Here is a 21555-nt window from a genome sequence, read left to right on the forward strand (position 1 = left end):
TCCTACTGTTGGAAATTGGCCACAACAACACAAAACTTCTTGAAGCAATTTCTTCTTCAGAAGATTCTTTTGTTTAAGCCTCATTCACACATCAGTGTTTTGTCAGTGATTTCCATCAGTGATTGTGAGCTAGAACCAGGATTTCAGCCTCCACAGACATAAGGTATAGGGGAAACTCTGTACCTGTTCTGTGTTTAGAGTCTCACCTGGTTTTGGCTTAAAATCTCTGGTGGAAATCTGAAGAGCAGCAAGACCTCATTGAAGTCAATGTAAAATGTAGGCAGATTATGACATAAGAGGTAAATAGAAGTGAATTACAGCCGTGGTAAAAGGCAGCGCTCTGTTATAAGTCCTGGACACCGTCCTTTATACCTCAGAGAAAAAAGGAATAATTAATATTTTATTCCAGTTTTCCTCAGTGTGTCGCTGTACGTAGACTTCAGTGGTTTACACACAGATTCCATCATTTCATCATTATCATACGTAACCATAGATCTACACAAGTTACACAGACAACAACTTCTACTTGGATAAAAGTTCCTTATCACGATCTCTTGTTGCATAAATAATTTGTTCCTGGACGCCTTCCATTAATCCTCCCAATTCAAGTACCAATCTCCATTGTTCTTTCCAAAGAGCCCTATGGTCCATAAAGCCAAGATCGGCTCTTTCATTTATCACCGGTCCAACACCGAGGATCGATCCTGATCATAAACATGCAAATGGTTAGTTTTAATAGACAAATAAATTTAACTTGGCCAAGGCTTCCACTTTTAGTGCAATTATTATCTACTTTCTAAAGGTCACCATTCCATCATAACATCTTTAATCGATTACTTAAAGGCCTCTATTTTCTCAGCAAAAGTAGTCAGTACTAAAAGTACTCGGTATTCACTTCATGGTGATTAAGTCTTTAGCTAAGCTCCTTTTTGAGGTGTAAACACAAGGGGGGGTCCTCTACTATTCTGAAATAAGCCTAAATTAGACATATTTCAGGCGCAGATTTTGGTGCAATGGGGGGGGGGGGGGGGCTGGTCTACAATTGTCGACGTGGAGTGGGCAGGGAAGGTTACAAATGTTTCAGGTCTAGAAAAAGGTCTAAATGTAAGATAACTTGGAAGCCGTCTTACATTTAGAACTGGTGCTGGAAGCCCTGAAGTTATGGAGAGGAACCACCGCCAGCTTAGAGCCTAAAACACAGGTCTTAATAAATGTGCCCCAAGATGTATACCTAAGACAACATGGCTGACCATCCAATCTAATCCTGATTCTGCAACACCTACAGTTAAGGAAGAGAGAACAACACCCGAGAGATGTCCCAATCATCTTCTTCCACAGGATAATTCAGAAGAACATCACTTTGTCCCACAGGATGATCAGGTAGATGGATATAAGGGCATCATGATGGAGGATCACCGGCCCCTCATATCACCAGGTAATAGACATGACTAAATACACACGTCCTCTCATTATCTGTATGTATGTATGTAAGGAATGAATTCAGTCACTGGATGTGTTTCCTACAGTAAAGGAAGAGATAAGAACACCGGAGAGATGTCCCAGTCCTCTTCTTCTACAGGATGATTCAGAAGAACATCACAATGTCCCACAGGATGATCAGGTAGATGGAGATAAGGTCTCATGAAATGTTCCCTATGATCTGTAGAAGGCTGTGAAGATCTTGTCTTCAGTCTTGTTTTATCCATCAGTATTATATGTTTTATCCTTGTATAATGAGAAAGATGGAGCTGGCAGGATTACAGCTGACCATAGACATTACATGTTGTCTGGATCTTCTCACTATTTTCTGCCTGTATAGACCTTTAAGATGATCTTCTCTGTCAACTGCTGCAGATCTTTTGTGGTTGCACAAGAGTGGCACAACAGTTTTCTGAGAGGTCTTAGGCCGGGACCATGCAATACTACAAATAGTCAACCAAAGTTGTGCTTGGATTGTCAGCTTGAACATGAACATCAGGAGATGCATCATTATCTTCAAAGGTTTTGTAGTCTAGGCTGCAGTCTCCTGGTGTCTCCTTACTGTCAGAATGGCAGTACCAAGATCATACCACGGATTCTATTCTAGCACATGTAGATGCAAGTCCTCCTCCTTACTTGCATAGAGTATGATATAATATTCAGGGGTGTAGTTAAAGGCTCATGTGCCCTGGTGCAAGAGTTCAGCTTGGACCCCTCCCCCCCTTCCCTCAGTGCTTTGTGGCCAGGGGCAGGGAAGCACATAGCCTTTGTGCTGCCTGAGGTGAAAATTTAAACTGCATCCCCTGCCCCTTGCCAAATTCTTGACCTTACCCCTTCCCTCCAGCCAGAGATGTAACTTGACCTGTATGAACTTTCTATAGTACTGGTGTCTTCTTATGTGGCACAAGGGTCTTTGGGCCCCCTCAGGCTCCTAGGCCCAGTAACGACTGCACCCCTTACAGCAGGGGTGGGGAACCTTTTTGCTGCCGAGGGCCATTTGTATATTTGTAACATAGTTCGGGGGGCCATACAAAATTCTCAACGTAAAAATTTGACGGCTATATTTGGTCAAAGGAGTATGGAAAATGAAGGCGCAGCACACTAGCGTTAGGGTGCAAAATCAGGCCGATGCGAACCGGCACCAGGGTCCAATTCAATGGAGAAAAATACAAAAACCCAGCAGCACTCCAGTACGATCAAAAAATAAACGTGGTTTATTCACCCAGTGTCAAATAGCAGCGACGTTTCAACCGCTTGTTGCGGTCTTTCTCAAGTTATATAGACATGTGTTACAACAGTGATATATAAAGGTGTGGCAATTCATTACATTAAATCATCCAATTAAGATAAAAATAATAACAATTCATAAAAAATCCATCAATTAAATGAGTTCATATCAACCAGCAACAGTGTGCAATTATGTCTAGTACAAATAAAGTGCCTAGTGCAAAAAAATTTTTTCGCTTATATATTTGGGGGACACAGATTATGGGTTTAGCTGCTTTCTGCCACTAGAAGGCGACACTAGGCTAAAAACTGTTAGCTCCTCCCCCGCCAGCTATACCCCCTCCGGCCAGGCGAGAGCCTTCAGTTTTTAGCTTAGTGTCGTAGGAGGCAGACCCCTATTTTTTAATTTTATTTTTTTATTTTTCTTCTCTTTTAGGTTGGGGGTCCAGGGCTATTAAGAGCTGTGCATCCCCGGGGGGGGGGGGGGGGGGGAGTGGGGCTGACTGGTGATGCTTATTCCACCGCTCTGCCCCCCACAAGAAGACAAAGCGGACCAGGAGGGCTTGACCCTCCTGCTCCCCCCAGCCATGGGACCATCTATTTCCGCCCTCCAACCCAGTCCCTGTCACTTGTGCCAGGGACTAAAGAGGTGGCACCGCTGGTACATATCAGATGGGCAGTATGCCTGTCTGTGTTTCGGGGCTGGACTCTCTATTTGCGATCTGGGACAGCTTGGGTACCTGAGGATCCTCTGCAGGGCACGCCGGCACGGGGGGGTTAACTACTCTGCGGCGGCTTCCTCTCTCCACCCAGCGTCTTGTCATCTTTCCCCCCCTTCTCTTGTTCTGGCCGGGAGACATCTCCCGTTCACAGGAACGCGGGCCCGGCACTTGATCATGCCGGCCAGCACCCCTTCACTTCCGGATCCCACCAGCGCAGTAGCACGGCAGCAGGGGTGGCGGAGCTTCTCGCGCCTTCTTTACTATTCCGCCAGGCGGCTTGAGGGGCGGAGCCTAATTTTCCCGCCACGCTTTCCCTTCTGCTTGCTCCAGCCGGATGTAATCGCTCCTGAGAGGAACGTCACTCGCCCTTTCTGGCCCCAGTCTCAGGTCATGTTGGACCCAGCGGATTCCGCGCTCCAAGTCCTTGGCAGGGCTACCCATTATGCCTGCACTTCATGCAACGTGAAGTTTCCTAGGGGCCAGGCGAACCCCCTTTGTGCTTCATGCCAGACCACCCAGAGAGTGCCACCTCAGTCGAAGTCCACTGACGTGCACCCTTCTGCTGCAAGTATGGAACCGGAATGGGCCAAATCCCTGTCCCGAGCGGTGACTGACCTATCTAAGATCTCCCAATCCGCCCTTTCCTTAATGGGTCGCTTGGTGGAGACGTCGTCACCTGCGCAACATGCTACCCCCAGGGCGCATCATCCAGGAGCAGACATCCCAGCAAGCGTCCCAGGCAGGAACGCCTCTCTTCCTCACATGCATTGCCTTCTCCTCCTCCCCCCGGTTCACTGTCCAGAGCGTCCTCGTTGGTTGGGGACCCTTCGTCCGGAGGAGAACTCGCCGAGTCTGACACGGATCTGGATCCGGACCACTCGTCCCAGATGGCCGGCTTAGTGGACAGTCTAGTCTCGGCAATCCGGGACACTTTTCAACTTCAAGATGAGGGCCCCTCTTCCAGTCACCAGGGAGTTTCTTTCCTGCGTAACAAGAAGACTCCCAAGTCAGTCCCGGTACATGACAACTTTTCCGTTCTCACCGCTAAAGCGTGGGAACAGCCAGGTTCACGTTTCCTGATCCCCAAGTGTCTGGATCTTCTTTATCCGTTCCCCCCGGATTGGGTGAGTAAGTGGTCTTCCCCTCCAAAGGTGGACCCGCCGGTGGCTCGCCTGGCTAAAAATACCTCTATTCTGGTCGCGGACGGCTCCTCTGCAGGACCCAGTGGACCGTCGGGTCAAATCGCTGGCGAAGTCGGTTTTTTCTGCCACTGGTTCGGCACTCCGTCCCATTTTCGCTTCTGCGTGGGTGGCTAAGGCGGTTTCTGAATGGGCCCTGCGCTTGCATCAGGATTTAGACTCTGACCTTTCCCACACAGAACTCCAGGCTCTGGCGGCCCAGATATCCCAGGTGGGGAAGTACCTTTGCGAGGCGGCTCTGGACGCTGGCTCCATGGTCGCGAGATCCTCCGCCTTTGCCGTCTCCATTCGGCGGGAACCCTGGTTGAAGGCCTGGCAGGCCGATTCTTCCTCCAAGCGTTCCCTTCTCTCCCTTCCTTTCGCTGGGTCTCGTCTTTTTGGGCCCAAACTTGACGAGATCATTTCTGAGGCCACGGGTGGCAAAAGCACCCAAACCAAAGCGTTCTTTCCGACCACGTCCTTACGCACCTCGCCAGTCCTTTTGCAGCTTCACAGGCCCGGCAGCTCCCTCGACCGTGAAGCAGTTCCCCCAGGAACAATGGCGGAAGCCTTCGTTCAAGCCCCAGCCCGCCTGGCGTTCCGGAGCGCAGCCTCAGCGCTCTTCCTCTGACAGGCAATCCCCTGCATGAAGGTGCGCCCCAACCTTCCTGGGTGGGGGTCGGCTCCTTTATTTTCAGGAGGTTTGGCAGGCCCACATCTCAGACGCCTGAGCGCTCGAGGTGGTCACTTCGGGCTACAAGTTGGAACTCAAATCCATGCCTCCAAACAGTTTTTTTTTTTCTGTCCCGTCCCCCCAGGGAGCGGTCTCGTGCGGGGGCATTCTTTCAAGCGGTTCAAGATCTGCTGGTCAGGGGAGTGATCTCCCCCGTTCCGGCGAAGGAGCGGTTTTTCGGTCTTTACTTCAACCTCTTCATGGTGCCCAAGAAGGAGGGAGCAGTCCGCCCGATATTGGACCTCAAGAGGTTAAACCGTTACCTTCGAGTGCGCCGTTTTCGCATGGAGTCTATTCGCTCCGTAATAGCCTCCTTGGCGCAAGGGGAATGGTTAACTTCCGTGGATATCCAGGAGGCTTACCTGCACGTCCCCATCGCGATCGTCCACCAGCGTTTTTTGCACTTCGCGATCCATTCGGACCACTACCAGTTCGTCGTCCTGCCATTCGGTCTGGTGACTGCGCCGAGGGCGTTCACCAAGGTGCTTGCTCCGCTTATGGGCCTTCTTTGCTCCAGGGGCATCACCTTGATTCCGTACCTGGACGACATTCTCATCAAAGTGTCGTCGTTCTGGCAGTGCGAAGAGAGTCTGCAGATCATCTTGGACACCCTCGCCCACTTTGGATGGCTAGTGAACCTTCGAAAATCCTCCCTGGTCCCGTCCACTCAGATTCGGTTTCTCGGTATGCTGCTGGACTCCGGGACAGCTCAGGTGCGTCTTCCAGCGGACAAGGTGAAGGACCTTCGCAGCGTGGTGCTCCGTTTGCTTCGGCAGCGCACAGTCTCCATCCGGACTTGTATGCGGGTGTTGGGCCTTTATGGTGGCCTTCCGGTACCATTCGCTCAATTTCACACCCGGTCCCTTCAGCGGGCGATCCTCTCGACCTGGGACAAGTCCCAGGTGTCCTTGGATCGTCGGTTTTCCCTTCCTCAACAGGTTCGGTCGGACCTCCATTGGTGGCTCTCCCCAACTCACCTGGAGATGGGGAAGTCTTTCCTTCCAATCAGATGGACGGTCGTTACGACCGACGCCAGTCTTCAGGATTGGGGAGGAGTCTTCGGCACTCGGACTGCCCAGGGCGTATTGTCTCCGTCGGAGTCCAGACTGTCCGTCAATGTCTTGGAGCTTCGTGCAATTTTCTTCTCACTGCGCCATTGGTCTTCCCTCCTGCGGGGCCTTCATGTCCGAGTCCAGTCGGACAATGCCACGACGGTGGCGTATGTCAACCATCAGGGGGGGGACTCGCAGCTCGAACGTCATGTAGGAGGCGGCGAGGATTCTCAGGTGGGCGGAGGCCCATGTTCCGGCCCTGGTCGGCGGTCCACATCCCCGGCGTTGTCAATTGGATGGCAGATTTCCTGAGCCGGACGACGATAGACCCCGGGGAATGGTCTCTCCATCTGGAAGTGTTCGACACTCTGTCATCGCTTGGGGCGGCTGGACGTGGATCTGATGGCCTCCGGCCTCAATCACAAGCTTCCGTGCTACTTCGCCCGCGCAAGGGATCCCGCAGCTTGCGGAGTGGATGCGCTCCGTGGGATGGGTTCACGTTCCTCTGTCTTTCCGCCGCTGTCTCTCCTGCCTCGGATTCTCTGCAGGATCAAGTGGGAGGGCGTTCAGACCCTGCTGATCGCTCCGGACTGGCCGCGCCGGGCATGGTACTCGGATCTTGTCCTCCTGTTAGGGGACATTCCGTACCCGCTCCCTCTCAGACCCGATCTTCTGTCGCAATGGCCAGTCTTCCAGCCGAGTTTAGATACTCTTCGTTTGACGGCGTGGCTCTTGAAACCTTCCTTTCGAAACAGCGGGTTTTTTCCAATGCAGTGGTTCGGACGCTCATTCGGGCAATGAAACCTACTTCTTCCAGGATATATTATAGGACCTGGAAGTCCTTCCTTCGTTTCTGTGAGGAGCGGGACCTATTTCCCAGATCCTTCTCCCTGCCGGTAGTTTTGGCCTTCCTTTAGTCCGGACTGGAATTGGGCATGGCGCTAAGCTCCTTGAAGGGCCAAGTGTCGGCCCTTTCCATTTTCTTTCAGCGATCCTTGGCGGGACTGGGTCCTGTTAGGACCTTCCTTCAGGGCGTTGCGCAACTCCGTTCCGCCGTACCATCCTCCGCTTCATCCGTGGGATCTCAACTTGGTATTGGGAGTTCTGCAGGCTTCCCCTTTCGAACCCTTGCGGGAGGCTTCCCTCCGCCTGCTGTCCTGGAAAGTGGCCTTCCTGGTGGCCATCACATCCATTCGGAGGGTTTCAGAATTGGCAGCTCTGTCCTGCCGTGAACCATTCCTGATCTTTCATCAGGACAAGGTGGTCCTCCGTCCGGTCCCTTCCTAATTACCTAAGGTAGTGTCGGCTTTTCACCTCAATGAGGACATTGTCCTTCCGTCCCTTTGTCCTGGGCCCTCCCATCCGCGGGAGGTGTTGTCGCACCGCTTGGATGTGGTGCAGGCTCTGCGGATTTACCTTTCGGCGGACGGACGCCTTGTTCGTCCTTCTGGAGAGTTCTAGGAAGGGGTTGGCAGCTTCCAAGGTGACGATCTCCCGGTGGATTCGCTCCACTATTTTAGAATGTTACCGCGTTCAGGACAGGACGCCCCCTCCGGGAATCACGGCCCATTCTACCAGGGCACTTGGGTCCACCTGGGCTCACTTCCACCGGGCGTCGGCGGCTCAGTTGTGTAAAGCCGCGACCTGGTCTTCCCTCCACACTTTTACAAAGTTTTACAGGGTTCACACTCTCGCTTCTGCAGACTGCTCTGTGCCGCCTGGTTTTGCAGGCCGCGGTGTGATGACTGTCATTAGGGTCTCTACCTTCTTCACTCTGTTTTGTGTTCCCTCCCCAAGGACTGCTTCAGGATGTCCCATGGTCTGTGTCCCCCAATGATATAAGTGAGAAAACGAGATTTAGCGAAACTCACCTGTAAATCCTGTTTCTCGCTTGATTCATTGGGGGACACAGCACCCACCCCCGTTTGGGTCCGTTGACCGTGGAGTTAGTTGATGTGGTTATATCCTTCTGCTTCTCCTACTGCTTTTGCACAAACTGAAGGCTCTCGCCTGGCCGGAGGGGGTATAGCTGGTGGGGGAGGAGCTAACCGTTTTTAGCCTAGTGTCGCCTCCTAGTGGCAGCAAGCAGCTATACCCATGGTCTGTGTCCCCCAATGAATCAAGCGAGAAATAGATTTTACAGGTAAGTTTCACAAAATCTTGTTTTTACATAATAAAAGTGCATAATCAGATATGATTGATAAGGAAAAATTCACGTGTTACCAATGTGTGATGTGTTAATTAAAAACTTAGAAAACCAGTGTTACATTAACCATCAGTGTCGATGGAGCACCACGGTCCCGGGAGCATCCACACTTAGCTAATGCGCATGCGCGAGATCCAATTGATCTCACGATATCTCAAGCGCAAATGGACTCTATAGTAACCTCATCAAAGATGGCTGATTCTGGAAGTAAATACATGTGCGCATGTCTGAGTATTAGTTACCACCCAAACCAGGGTCCTGTGATCACAGTCACATAATCCCGATCGCAAAATGTAAACATGAACAATAATGCATTAAGGATCACAATGACTAACAGCGAGCCGGGACCGTGTCAACAGTCAACGATTCACTGCTAGAGATGTCGCGAACATAAAATTTTCCGTTCACGAACAGCGGACGCGAATTTTCGCAAATGTTCGCGAACCGGGCGAACCGCTATAGACTTCAATAGGCAGGCGAATTTTAAAACCCACAGGGACTCTTTCTGGCCATAATAGTGATGGAAAAGTTGTTTCAAGGGGACTAACACCTGGACTGTGGCATGCCGGAGGGAGATCCATGGCAAAACTCCCATGGAAAATCACGTAGTTGACGCAGAGTCGGGTTTTAATCCATAAAGGGCATAAATCACCTAACATTCCTAAATTGTTTGGAATAACATGCTTTAAAACATCAGGTATGATGTTGTATCGATCAGGTAGTATAAGGGTTACGCCCGTTTCACAGTGACAGACCAAACTCCCCGTTTAACGCACCGCAAACAACCGCAAACAGTCCATTTGCACAACCGCAAACTCCCCATTTGCACAAGGTTGGATACCAAGCTAGCCATGTCCCGTTGCTTGTCCTCACTGACGTCATTGAAGGTCTCTTCCTCCACCCAGCCACGTACAACACCAAGGGTCCCCGAAAGGTGACAACAAGCCCCCTGGGACGCCTGCTGTGGTTGGTCTTCCGCCTCCTCAAAGCCACCTTCCTCCTCTTCTTCAGACTCCTCTCTCTGCGTTGCCGCAGTTCTAGCAATCGACGATGACAAAGCTGCTTCTGGTGGTGATGGTGACCACAACTCTTCCTCTTCATGCTCATCTACGGCCTGATCCAGCACTCTTCGCAGGTCACGCTCCAGAAAAAACGCATATGGGATGAGGTCGATGATGTTGCCTTGGGTTTGACTGACCAGGTTTGTCACCTCCGCAAAAGGACGCATGAGCCTACAGCCATTGTGCATGAGAGTTCAGTAACGCGGTCAAAAAATACCGCAGAGGCTGTCCTCTTCTTTTTTTTTTTTTTTTTTTTTATTAAAAAAAATCTGTTCTTAACAGTTTAATCTCTGTTTTGTCCCCTATCGGGGGCCGGTGTATGGAATAGATTTTAGGAACCGGGAGATGGAAAAAGATGCTTGGTCGGTCCTCTTACTTCCAATTTGGGGCACTGCGCGTACGCCGTGTAATGTACTGTGCCACCAGATATGAGTGGTGTGTTAAGTAGTACTATCCCTATCAGGGGACGTGTATGGAATAGATTTTAGACAACCGCAAAGAGTTGTCAATAGTTGACACACTCATGACATAAATTTTATTCCTCTATGCGTCAATCTTGGTGTAGTGATGACTGTGCTCGTGCGCACGTTTGGGAGATTGCAGGCGATGGGGGTTTTTCAAAGCCTATGGTCGTGCTGAGGTAGTTCAGTGACGGTTAAGTGACCCAGAAAAAAATGATTCTGCAGTGTGGGCCCATTGTTGGCCTAGTAGGCTTTAATGATCACCTTAGATCAGTGGTTCTCAACCTTTCTAAAGCCGTGACCCCTTAATACAGTTCCTCATGTTGTGGTGACCCCCAACCATTAAATTTTTTTCCTTGCTACGTCATAACTAATTTTACTACTGTTTTGATGACCCACCAAAAACACGCACAGACACCAATACACCAAATGTTAATTCAAATACACAAGTATTCATTCATAACCACAGAACTTTAGCATAAATACAAAATATTTGTAAACCAAATAAATAACTTTAAAATAAATAATAAACAACAAATACCCCCTAAAAAATAAATCAGTGGTGCGCACAGTACCCCTCAAATAAATAACTCAGTGGTGCTCACAGTACCCCCCCCCAAAAAAAAATAAAAAAATCAGTGGTGCTCAGGGTACCCCTCAAATAAATAAATCAGTGGTGCTTCAAGTCCCCCCCAAATAAATAAATCAGAAGTGCTCAGGGTCCCCCAAATAAATAAATCAGCGGGGCTTCAGGTCTCCCCCAAATAAATAAATCAGCGGTGCTCAGGGTACCCCCAAATAAATAAATCAGTGGTGCATCAGGTTTCCCCCAAATAAATAAATCAATGGTGCTCAGGGTCCCCCAAATAAATAAATCAGCGGTGCTTCATGTCCCCCCAAATAAATTAAGCCTTGCTCAGCCAAATAATTAAAATAAAATTAGCCGGGCTCAGCCAGGCTCAATTAAATCATTGATGGCAGTGGTGCTCAGCGGCGGTGTCATTAACGAAAAAACTCGGACCTCAGCAGACAGGCGGCCCGACTTACCCGTCCAGACGTCAGGCTCCTTCAAGCACAGGCAGTGATAGGACATCACTTCCTGTGCGCGAGGATAAGGAGACGCTGCCATTGTGCGGGCGACCCACAATAGTAAGCCTCAGGCGACCCCCCGGAAAGGGCCGATCGACCCCCAAAGGGGTCGCGACCCCTAGGTTGAGAACCGCTGCCTTAGATGATCACAAAGAAAATTAATGTTTTTGCTATGCAAAATTATCCGGCCGATCGCTTTTGGTCTGTTCACAATAAAGCAACGACCTTATCATCTGGGGTGTGCCAACATTGCCATTGCCATAGAGGTGGTCGCTTCATTGTGATGCGCAAGCCCCTTCACCACAACAAGGTAACGATCACGAAGGGGAATTGACACTTGTATGTGCCGTTTTGTTTTGTTTTTGCAGCCACAGTGCAGCACCAGAGGCCAGAAAAATTAGGCATATACACATGCCTGAAAAATTAGGTATTGTTGCCAGAAAAATTGATGTTTTCCAGGCAGAAAGTGCACTAAAACATTTTGGCTTGAACCCTAGTTGGTGGCAGATAAGTCACGCAAGTCATCCGGCATGCAGAGAACAAATACAGCAGCGTGTGGACCATTTTTAGCCCAAGGCAGCACATCTCATCATCACCAGGCCTTTATTAGTCAAATGTATCGCCCACTGTCAGTCCCTTCGAGATCCATGCCTCATTCATCTTAATAAAGGTGAGGTAATCTAGACTTTTTTGACCTAGGCGACTTCTCTTCTCAGTGACAATACCTCCTGCTGCACTGAAGGTCCTTTCTGACAGGACACTTGAAGCGGGGCAGGCCAGAAGTTCTATCGCAAATTGGGATAGCTCAGGCCACAGGTCAAGCCTGCACACCCAGTAGTCAAGGGGTTCATCGCTCCTCAGAGTGTCGATATCTGCAGTTAAGGCAAGGTAGTCTGCTACCTGGCGGTCGAGTCGTTCTCTGAGGGTGGACCTAGAAGGGCTGTTGCGATGCGTAGGACTTAAAAAGCTCTGCATGTCCTCCATCAACAACACGTCTGTAAAGCGTCCTGTCCTTGCCGGCGTGGTCGTGGTAGATTCCTGTTAGATTCCCATTGTGCTGTGACATCACCCTTATACGCTGTGTAAAGCATACTTTTTAATTTATTTTGGAACTGCTGCATCCTTTCCGACTTGCGGTAATTCGGTAACATTTCAGGCACTTTCTGCTTATACCGGGGGTCTAGTAGCGTGGCCACCCAGTACAGGTCGTTCTCCTTCAGCCTTTTTATACGAGGGTCCCTCAACAGGCACGACAGCATGAAAGACCCCATTTGCACAAGGTTGGATGCCGAGCTACTCATGTCCCGTTCCTCGTCCTCAGTGATCTCACTGAAAGTCTGTTCTTCTCCCCCCCCCCGCAGCCACGTACAACACCACGGGTACCAGATAGGTGACAACGAGCACCCTGGGATGCCTGCTGTGGTTGGTCTTCCTCCTCCTCCTCCTCAAAGCCACATTCCTCCTCTGACTCCTCTTCTTCACACTCCTCTTCCAGCGTTGCCGCAGGTCCAGCAAGCGATGCTGATAAGGCTGTTTCTGGTGGTGATGGTGACCACAACTCTTCCTCTTCACGCTCATCTACGGCCCGATCCAGCACTCTTCGCAGGGCACGCTCCAGGAAGAAAACAAATGAGATGATGTCGCTGATGGTGCCTTCGGTGCGACTGACTAGGTTTGTCACCTCCTCAAAAGGACGCATGAGCCCACAGGCATTGCGCATGAGCGTCCAGTAACGTGGCAAAAAAATTCCCAGCTCTGCAGAGGCTGTCCTCGGTCATACAAATACTCGTTGACTGCTTTTTCTTGCTTGGAGCAGGCGATCGAACATTAGGAGTGTTGAATTCCAACGTGTCGGGCTGTCTCAAATCAAGAGCCTCACTGGCATGTTGTTTCGCCGCTGGATATCTGAAAAGTGCGCCATGGCCGTGTAGGAACGCCTGAAATGGCCACACACCTTCTTGGCCTGCTTGAGGACGTCCTGTAAGCCTGGGTACTTATGCACAAAGCATTGTACAATCTGATTCAACACATGTGCCATGCACGGCACATGTGTCAACTTGCCCAAATTCAATGCCGCCAACAAATTGCTTCCGTTGTCACACACCACTTTGCCGATCTCCATTTGGTGCGGAGTCAGCCACTGATCCACCTGTGCGTTCAGGGCGGACAGGAGTGCTGGTCCGGTGTGACTCTCTGCTTTCAGGCAAGTCAACCCCAAGACGGCGTGACACTGTCGTATCCGGGATGTGGAATAGCCCCTGGGGAGCTGGGGGGGGGTGCCGTTGATGTGGAGCAAGACGCAGCAGCATAAGAGGACTCAGCCGAGGAGGTTATGGAAGAGGATGGAGTAGGAGGAGTAGAGGAGGTGGCAGCAGGCCTGCCTGCAAGTCTTGGCGGTGTCACCAACTCCTCTGCAGAGCCACGCATTACATGCTTGTCAGCCGTCAGCAGGTTTACCCAATGTGCAGTGTAGGTGATATACCTGCCCTGACCGTGCTTTGCAGACCAGGTATCAGTGGTCAGATGGACCCTTGCCCCAACACTGTGTGCCAGACATGCCATGACTTCCTTTTGCACAATCGAGTACAGGTTGGGGATTGCCTTTTGTGCAAAGAAATTTCGGCCGGGTACCTTCCACTGCGGTGTCCCAATAGCTACAAATTTTAGGAAGGCCTCAGACTCCACCAGCTTGTATGGTAAAAGCTGGCGGGCTAAGAGTTCAGACAAGCCAGCTGTCAGATCCCGGGCAAGGGGGTGACTTTGTGACATTGGCTTCTTACGCTCCAACATGTCCTTGACAGACACCTGACTGTGGGCAGATGAGCAGGAACTGCTCAAGGCGAGAGACGGAGTGGCGGATGGTTGAGAGGGGGCAAGGAGGACAGCAGTGGTTGACGTGGCTGAAGATGCTGGACCAGGAGGAAGATGGCGGCTTTGAGTTTGTGTGCTGCTTGTACTCATGTGTTGATCCCATAGGCGTTTGTGATTTGAGATCATGTGCCTTCGCAAAGCAGTTGTACCTAGGTGGGTGTTGGACTTCCCACGACTCAGTTTCTTTTGGCACAGGTTGCAAATGGCATCGCTGTTATCAGAGGCAGACACACAAAAAAAATGCCACACTGCTGATCTCTGCAATGACGTCATTCTGGTGGTGGCAACAGCATGCGTTGATTGGCGTGCTGTCTGGCTGACCCCGGGTGCCGATGCATGCTGTCTGACTGTGCCACTAGCTCCTTGCGACGACCTCCCCCTGCTTCCAACTCGTCTCCTCCTCCTCTCTGTCTCCCCATCTGAACTTTCCCCCTGTTCTTCTTCTCTTCGAGCGGGCACCCACGTGACATTCACGGACACATCGTCATCATCAACCGCTTCACTTGTATCTGACAACTCAGCAAAGGAAGCAGCAGCGGGTACAACATCATCATCACACCGTACGTCCATGTGTATAATGCTGCCTGACTGAGACATATCCCTGTTATCTACATCCTCTGGCAATAATGGTTGCGCATCACTCATTTCTTCCAACTGATGTGTAAATAACTCCTCTGACAGATCAAGTGAAGCAGCTGTGGTGCTAGTGTTGGTGGTGGCGTCAGGCAGGTGAGTGGTAACTTGAGAGGTGCCCGAAGCTGAGCTGGAGGAGGATGGTGCGTCAAGGTTCCGAGCGGAAGCTGTAGAAGATTGGGTGTCCTGTGTTAGCCAGTCAACTATGTCCTCAGAACTTTTCGAGTTCAGGGTACGTGGCCTCTGAACACTGGGCATTATTCTAGGGCCAAAGGGAATCACAGCACCACGACCACGACGGTGGCCTGCCTCTGCCTGTCATTTTTTTTAGATTAGTTTAGTTGTACTATGCGTGCAAGCTACTGTGATACCAGATATGAGTTGCGCTGGTGACACTATGCACTTGCAAGGCCTTAAACACACACACACGTGCAGGCAACTGACTGCTATTTATTCACAGTCAAAATTGTTTTTTTTTAAAATGAAATCTACTGTGACACCAGATTTGAGTTGCGCTGGTGACACTATGCACTTGCAGGGCCTTAAACACACACACACACACACACACACACGTGCAGGCAACTGACTGCTATTATATTACAGTCAAAAAAGTTTTTTGTTTTTTTTAAATGCAAGCTACTGTGACACCAGATATCAGTGGTGGCACTGGGCAAGTGGGCACAGTATACGCTGTGAGCCTGACACACACGCCTGCAGGAAACTGCAATTGGATTACACAGGAAAAAAAAAGCAGACTGATGTTCTAGCCCTAAAAAGGGCTTTTTGGGGTGCTGTCCTTACAGCAGAGATCAGATGAGTCCTTCAGGATTGTAGTGGACACTGAATACACTAGCCTAGCTATCGATTTCCCTATTAAATCAGCAGCAGCTACACTGTCACTCCTCTCACTAAGAATGCAGCTTTCGAATGAATCTAAAATGGATGCTGTCCAGGAGGTGGGAGGGTCTGCTGCTGATTGGCTGGAATGTGTCAAAGTTTACTCAATGATGACGAATAGGGGGCGGACCGAACATCGCATATGTTAGCCCGCCGCGGCGAACGCGAACAAGCTATGTTCGCCGGGAACTGTTCGCCGGCGAATAGTTCGGGACATCTCTATTCACTGCTGGTAGTTCTGTATCCAGAAATTGTAGTTTCTGAGTCGAATGAACGACAGTAAATTTCACAGTAGGGTCGATTTCATTAAGGTATGCGTGGAACGTGAGGAGGCCCAATGTGTCGCCCGTCCACACCAAGAAGATGTTATCAATATAGCGCCACCACCCCAGAACATGTCTGAAGTGGTGGCTGCCATAAATAAATTAGTTCTAAAGGTGGGACATGTAGATGTTGGCATACGTGGGCGCCATGTTGGACCCCATCGCATTTCCACGCAACTGTACAAAGAAATCGTCTTGAAATAAAAGATAGTTCTTAGTTAATACACATTTCAATAATGTCAAAATGAATTGTTGGCATTCCTCAGTATAATCAGATCGCGTCAAACACCTTTGTACAGGCTGAAGGCCCAACCCATAGTCGATCGACGTGTACAAGCTGCACATGTCGAACGAAACAAGGGTGGCCCCCACAGGTACACAATGGTCATCAATTTTTGACAAAAAATCCCCAGTATCTTTAAGATAGGACTTAGAAGAGACAGCATAGTTACGTAAAAGCTTGTCTAAAAAAATTGCCATATTGCTAAATAAGGAGCCACTCCCCGACACAATAGGTCGCCCAGGAGGGGACTCCAAACTCTTATGAATCTTGGGTAAGGTGTACAGTATAGGCGTACAAGGTTTATCACAATATAAATATGTAAAAAGTTTAGCATCAATAATACCAGCCTCCAAGGCCTGGTTCAAGATATCACGTAATTCCCGTAAAAGACCAAATTTAGGATCTTGTGTGACTTTCCTGTACACCTGTGTATCATTTAATTGATTATAAATCTCCTGTATGTAGTCCCTGGTATCCATGACCACAACCCCACCACCCTTGTCCGCAGACCTGATGGTGAGACTGTGGTCGGAGGCCAGAGAATCAAGCGCAGTAATCTCATTCGATGTGATGTTGCCATATCTCAAACTATTATTTTCTGAATCATGTTTCAATGTTTCACTATCCCTTCTAACAGCCAAGAAAATTTTTTCCACTGCTGGATGATCTATCACAGGATTAAAATTACTCTTTAAATATAAACCTGTATATGTAAAGGCAGTTCAGAATGTCTCTCATCATTGTTTGTCCCCACCTGGTGTTGTGTGGAGAACCAAATCTTTAATTTGATAGTCCGCAGAAATCTGTATAGGTCTAATTGAATTAGGGCTGCAGCTAACGATTATTTGAATAATCGATTAGTTGCCGATTAACATCTACGATTAATCGATTAATCGGGGAAAAACGACAAAATTACAAAACAAAGCGGTTTATATGATTTTACTTGAAAAATGGGGTGGCGCTGTTATGGAGAGGGGGATCTGTGGGTGGCGCTGTTATGAAGAGGGGGATCTGTGGGTGGCGCTGTTATGAAGAGGGGGATCTGTGGGTGGCGCTGTTATGGAGAGGGGGATATGTGGGTGGCGCTGTTATGGAGAGGGGGATCTGTGGGTGGCGCTGTTATGGAGAGGGGGATCTGTGGGTGGCGCTGTTATGGAGAGGGGGATCTGTGGGTGGCGCTGTTATGGGGAAGGGGATATGTGCACTGTTATGGGCATAACAGTGCACAGATCCCTTTCCCCATAACAGTGCACAGATCCCTTTCCCCATAACAGTGCACAGATTTCCCTTTCCCCATAACAGTGCACAGATTTCCCCCTCCCCATAGCAGTGCCATAGACCGAACCCCCTACCCATAACAGCCCCGGCCCTGCTGCTCACAGCAGACTAATCACTCACTGCATCTTTATTTTACCTTACAATCGTGACGCTCCAGTAACAACTAACAGGCAGAGCGAAGGGCGGCGTAACATCACTTACTCACGTGATGCACCTGCTCCGCCCACTTTATGAATGAAGGAGGCGGAGCAGGCGCGTCACATGAGTAAGTGACGTTGCGCCGTCCTCCGCTCTGCCTGCAGAGTTGTTACTGGAGCGTCACGATTGTAAGGTAAAATAAAGATGCAGTGACTTAAAGTAAACCGCCCGCCCGATTATTCGATAACTGGATTCGTCGACAAAGAATCCAGTTATCAATTATTATCGATTACATCGATTAATCGTTGCAGCCCTAAATTCAATATTAAACCAATCTATCAAAATGGGCAAAAAGACAGCCCCTTATCTAAAACAGAACGTTGTGCATCATTCAATACAGTAGAAGAGATATTTACCACTGTGTCCTCTTTTTGTTCACTACTTTCTGGCGTTGAGGTCTCTGGATTTTTGTCTTTCCTTCTCCACTTGTGGTGGCGTTTGCCTCCATGCCTGGTTCTAATTGGTCGGGACTGAGCCCTAAAAAAGGATCAGTTGGTGTAACCTGAGAGACATCATCCGGTCCACGATTCATGTTATCAAAGGTCCCATTATGTAGTCCCTTTTTTCCAAACGCCCCCACAGTGGCACGTAACAGGAGGATACCCCGCCTCCCCCAGGGACAGGAAACAACATGGAGATATTTAAATAGTCCCCTCCCCTTACCTGCTCCAGTTGTTTCCTGTCCCTCTGGGAGTACGTGGAGATCCTCCTGTGGAAGAACGTTGGGTTTCCAGGAGCAGCGCCCGGTCAGCAAAGAAGAACTCCGGGCAAGGAGCAGGGGAGCGGTGCGGCCCTTCCTGGTTCTTAGGCATAAGTCCTCCGGTGGGGGCAGCCCTGGGCGGCGTTCTGTGCGAGGTCTCGCGAGAGGACGTGCGGGTCATGTGAGCCTTTGAATCACGAGCAGGCGGAGCTCCGGGGACGCAGGAGCATGACGCAGTTTCCCCTAGACAACGAGCGGGGATAAAACTTGACGTCTTCTGTGCAGCAGCCGATCCAAGCATGTCGGCACCAGGAGAGGACACGATACGCAGGCCTGCAGACCCATCTAAAACTGGCAGCCCGGTAAGACATCCTCCTTGAGAGGTTAAAGACGATTGTTCTTTTTCTTATCTGTGCACCTTTTTGGGTCAGAAACAATCTTTTATTGCACCAGGGTGAGGGTCTAATTTAATATTTTCTGGGGCGGCCCTTTACTGAAAAAGCACTCTTATGTATCTCCTAGGTTAGGGAGGCTCAGAAATCAGCTGAATCTTCGCAGCGGGTCAAAAAATGTTCCATCTGTAAAAAGGGTTTGCCGTCTTAGTATAAAAAAAGCCTCTGTTTAAGGTGTTTGGAAAAAATTGTTTCTGAGGAGTCTCCTTCCCTGTTGGATAACATCAGACACATGATAAAGGAGGAAATAGGTGGATCAAAAATTAGCTTCCACGTCTTAGAGACCCTCTACTTCCATGACCGAGATGTCCGCTTCCTTAGAGACTGACGGTCTGGAAGATAAATTAGATGAAGGGGAACTTCCCTCCGGGTCTGAGTCTGATTCCTCAGAGGATGAGTCTGGGAGGTCGCTTTGTTCCATAGAGGACACTGACGCATTGTTAAAAACTATTAGAGCGACCCTAAACTTAGAAGATACCAAACAACCGAAGACGGTGCAGGACCTTATGTTCAAGGGTATAGGAGAAAAAAGGAAGAGAGTCTTTCCCCTTCACTCCAATATTACGAGATTAATTAATAAGGAATGGGTCGACCTAGAAAAAAGACCTGGGGTTTCTAGAGTCCTAAAAAGAAAATACCCTTTCGCAGAGGAAGATGCAACTTTTTGGGATAAGTGTCCAAAAGTAGATGCCCCAGTTGCAAAAATTACAAAAAAGTCTGCGCTACCCTTTGAAGATTTAGGTCTGCTAAAGGACCCTATGGACAAAAAGGGTGAGGCGATACTGAAAAGATCCTGGGAAGCCTCCATGTCCATCCTAAGGCCTAGTGTAGCTTCCACTTACACGGCCAGATCTATGTTAATTTGGATAAGCCAGTTAGAGGAACACCTAGTGGCAGGAACCCCCAGAGAAGATATTGTGGCCTTCTTGCCGATGCTTAAGCAGGCTGCGAAGTTTTTAGCGGATACCCTGGTAGACTGTTAAACTGGCAGCCAGATCAGCAGCCCCCTCAAATGCCACCAGAAGAGCAGTGTGGCTTAGGTCGTGGGCGGGTGACGCTGCATCTAAAAATAAGTTGTGCGGCATTCCCTATGAAGTAGATAGATTGTTCGGGTCGGTCCTGGATGACATCTTAGAAAAGGCCACTGATAAAAAGAAGGGGTTTCCCTCAGACCCGAGGAATTTTCGTCAAAGAAACTTTCCTTCTTCATCGAGAGGCATGCAGGATCAGAAAAAGAGATTTCTCATCCCGATAGCGTTTGGGAAGGGGAAGAGGAAAAGGGTTTTTATTCAACCCCTCAGATTCTTCCCAGAAATCATCAAAACAATGACGCCAGAGGCAGGGTAGGAGGAAGGTTAAAGGATTTCGTTCAGGCCTGGAGAAATATTTCCAGCTTTCCATGTGTGCTGGACGTAATTTCGTCAGGGCTAAGGCTAGAATTTTCCTCTCTACCCCAGGATGTTTTCCAGATTACCGGAAAAAACAGATCAGTCCAGTCCTTAATCCTAGACCAGGTAAAGATCTTATTGCAGAAAGAAGCCATAGTTCCAGTCCCCCTGGGGGAAGAAGGAACAGAATATTATTCTCCTATATTCCTCATAAAAAAGCCGAACGGCTCTTACAGAGCCATTATAAATCTAAAAGGGCTGAACCATCATCTGCTTTACAAGCGTTTCAAGATGGAGAGTATAAAATCCACGATCAGTCGATTAAAAAGAAACATCTTTATAGCAACTCTAGATCTCACCGATGCATACTACCACATTCCAATTTGCAGAGAACACCAAAGATACCTCAGATTTGTAGTTCAGTCAGAGACAGTAGTACATCACTTCCAGTTCCAGGTCCTCCCATTTGGCCTTACGTCAGGACCGAGAGTCTTTTCTAAGGTAATAGCAGATGCGGTAGCGGACCTACATCTGAAGGCTATATTAGTTGTCCCTTATTTAGACGACTTCCTTATTGCTACAGAATCAGAGGATCTACTTCTGAAACACATAGAATTGGTAAAGCGGAGTCTAACAGATCTAGGATGGTTGATAAATACAGAGTATTCAGATATCCGTCCAGAAAAGAAAAAGGTCTTTTTAGGGATGTTGTTAGACTCTGAACTCATGAAGACTTTTCTTTCACAAGAAACAATCCAGAAGATCAGTCAGGAGTTAACCCTGTTGTGCAGCAGATACAAGGTAACAATCCTATTGATAATGAAGATCTTGGGTCTGATGTCCTCGGCTATTCCAGCAGTAAGGTGGGCCCAGGCTCACTCTCGGACCCTCCAGTCATTCATGCTCAGAAGATGGAACAAGAGTGTAGACTCACTGGAGATGAAAGTGAGAGTTCCTCAATACGTTAAAGACTCCTTAAGCTGGTGGCTGATCAGGGAAAATTTAGGCAGGGGCGTTCTTTGGCAACAAACAGACGTTGTTACAATAACTACAGTTACAGACGTTGTTACAATAACTGGCATAAGGCCATCCTTCATATAAGATAGGGCCAGGGGCTATCCATAGTACTCAGTATAACGGGCAGACTAGATGGGCCAAATGGTTCTTATCTGCCGACACATTCTATGTTTCTATGTTACAGACGCCGGCCGAAGCGGCTGGGTAGTCTTTTCAGATCAGTTCATAGTACAAGGTACCTGGCAGAAACATCTAAGCTTAGCTTCTTCCAGCCTAAGGGAGTTAACCGCAGTTTGGGAAGCATTAA

At 49.0% G+C, this 21555-nt stretch overlaps 2 pseudogenes; both read left to right on the top strand.

The window, feature by feature from the left end:
* The window catches only part of LOC121003521, a 342146-nt pseudogene that overhangs the window by 103870 nt on the left and 216721 nt on the right, over positions 1 to 21555 (top strand).
* LOC121006665 lies at positions 9901 to 10078 on the top strand (annotated as a pseudogene).

This window comes from Bufo bufo, chromosome 6 (genome assembly GCF_905171765.1).
Source record: "Bufo bufo chromosome 6, aBufBuf1.1, whole genome shotgun sequence".
NCBI lineage: Eukaryota > Metazoa > Chordata > Amphibia > Anura > Bufonidae > Bufo > Bufo bufo.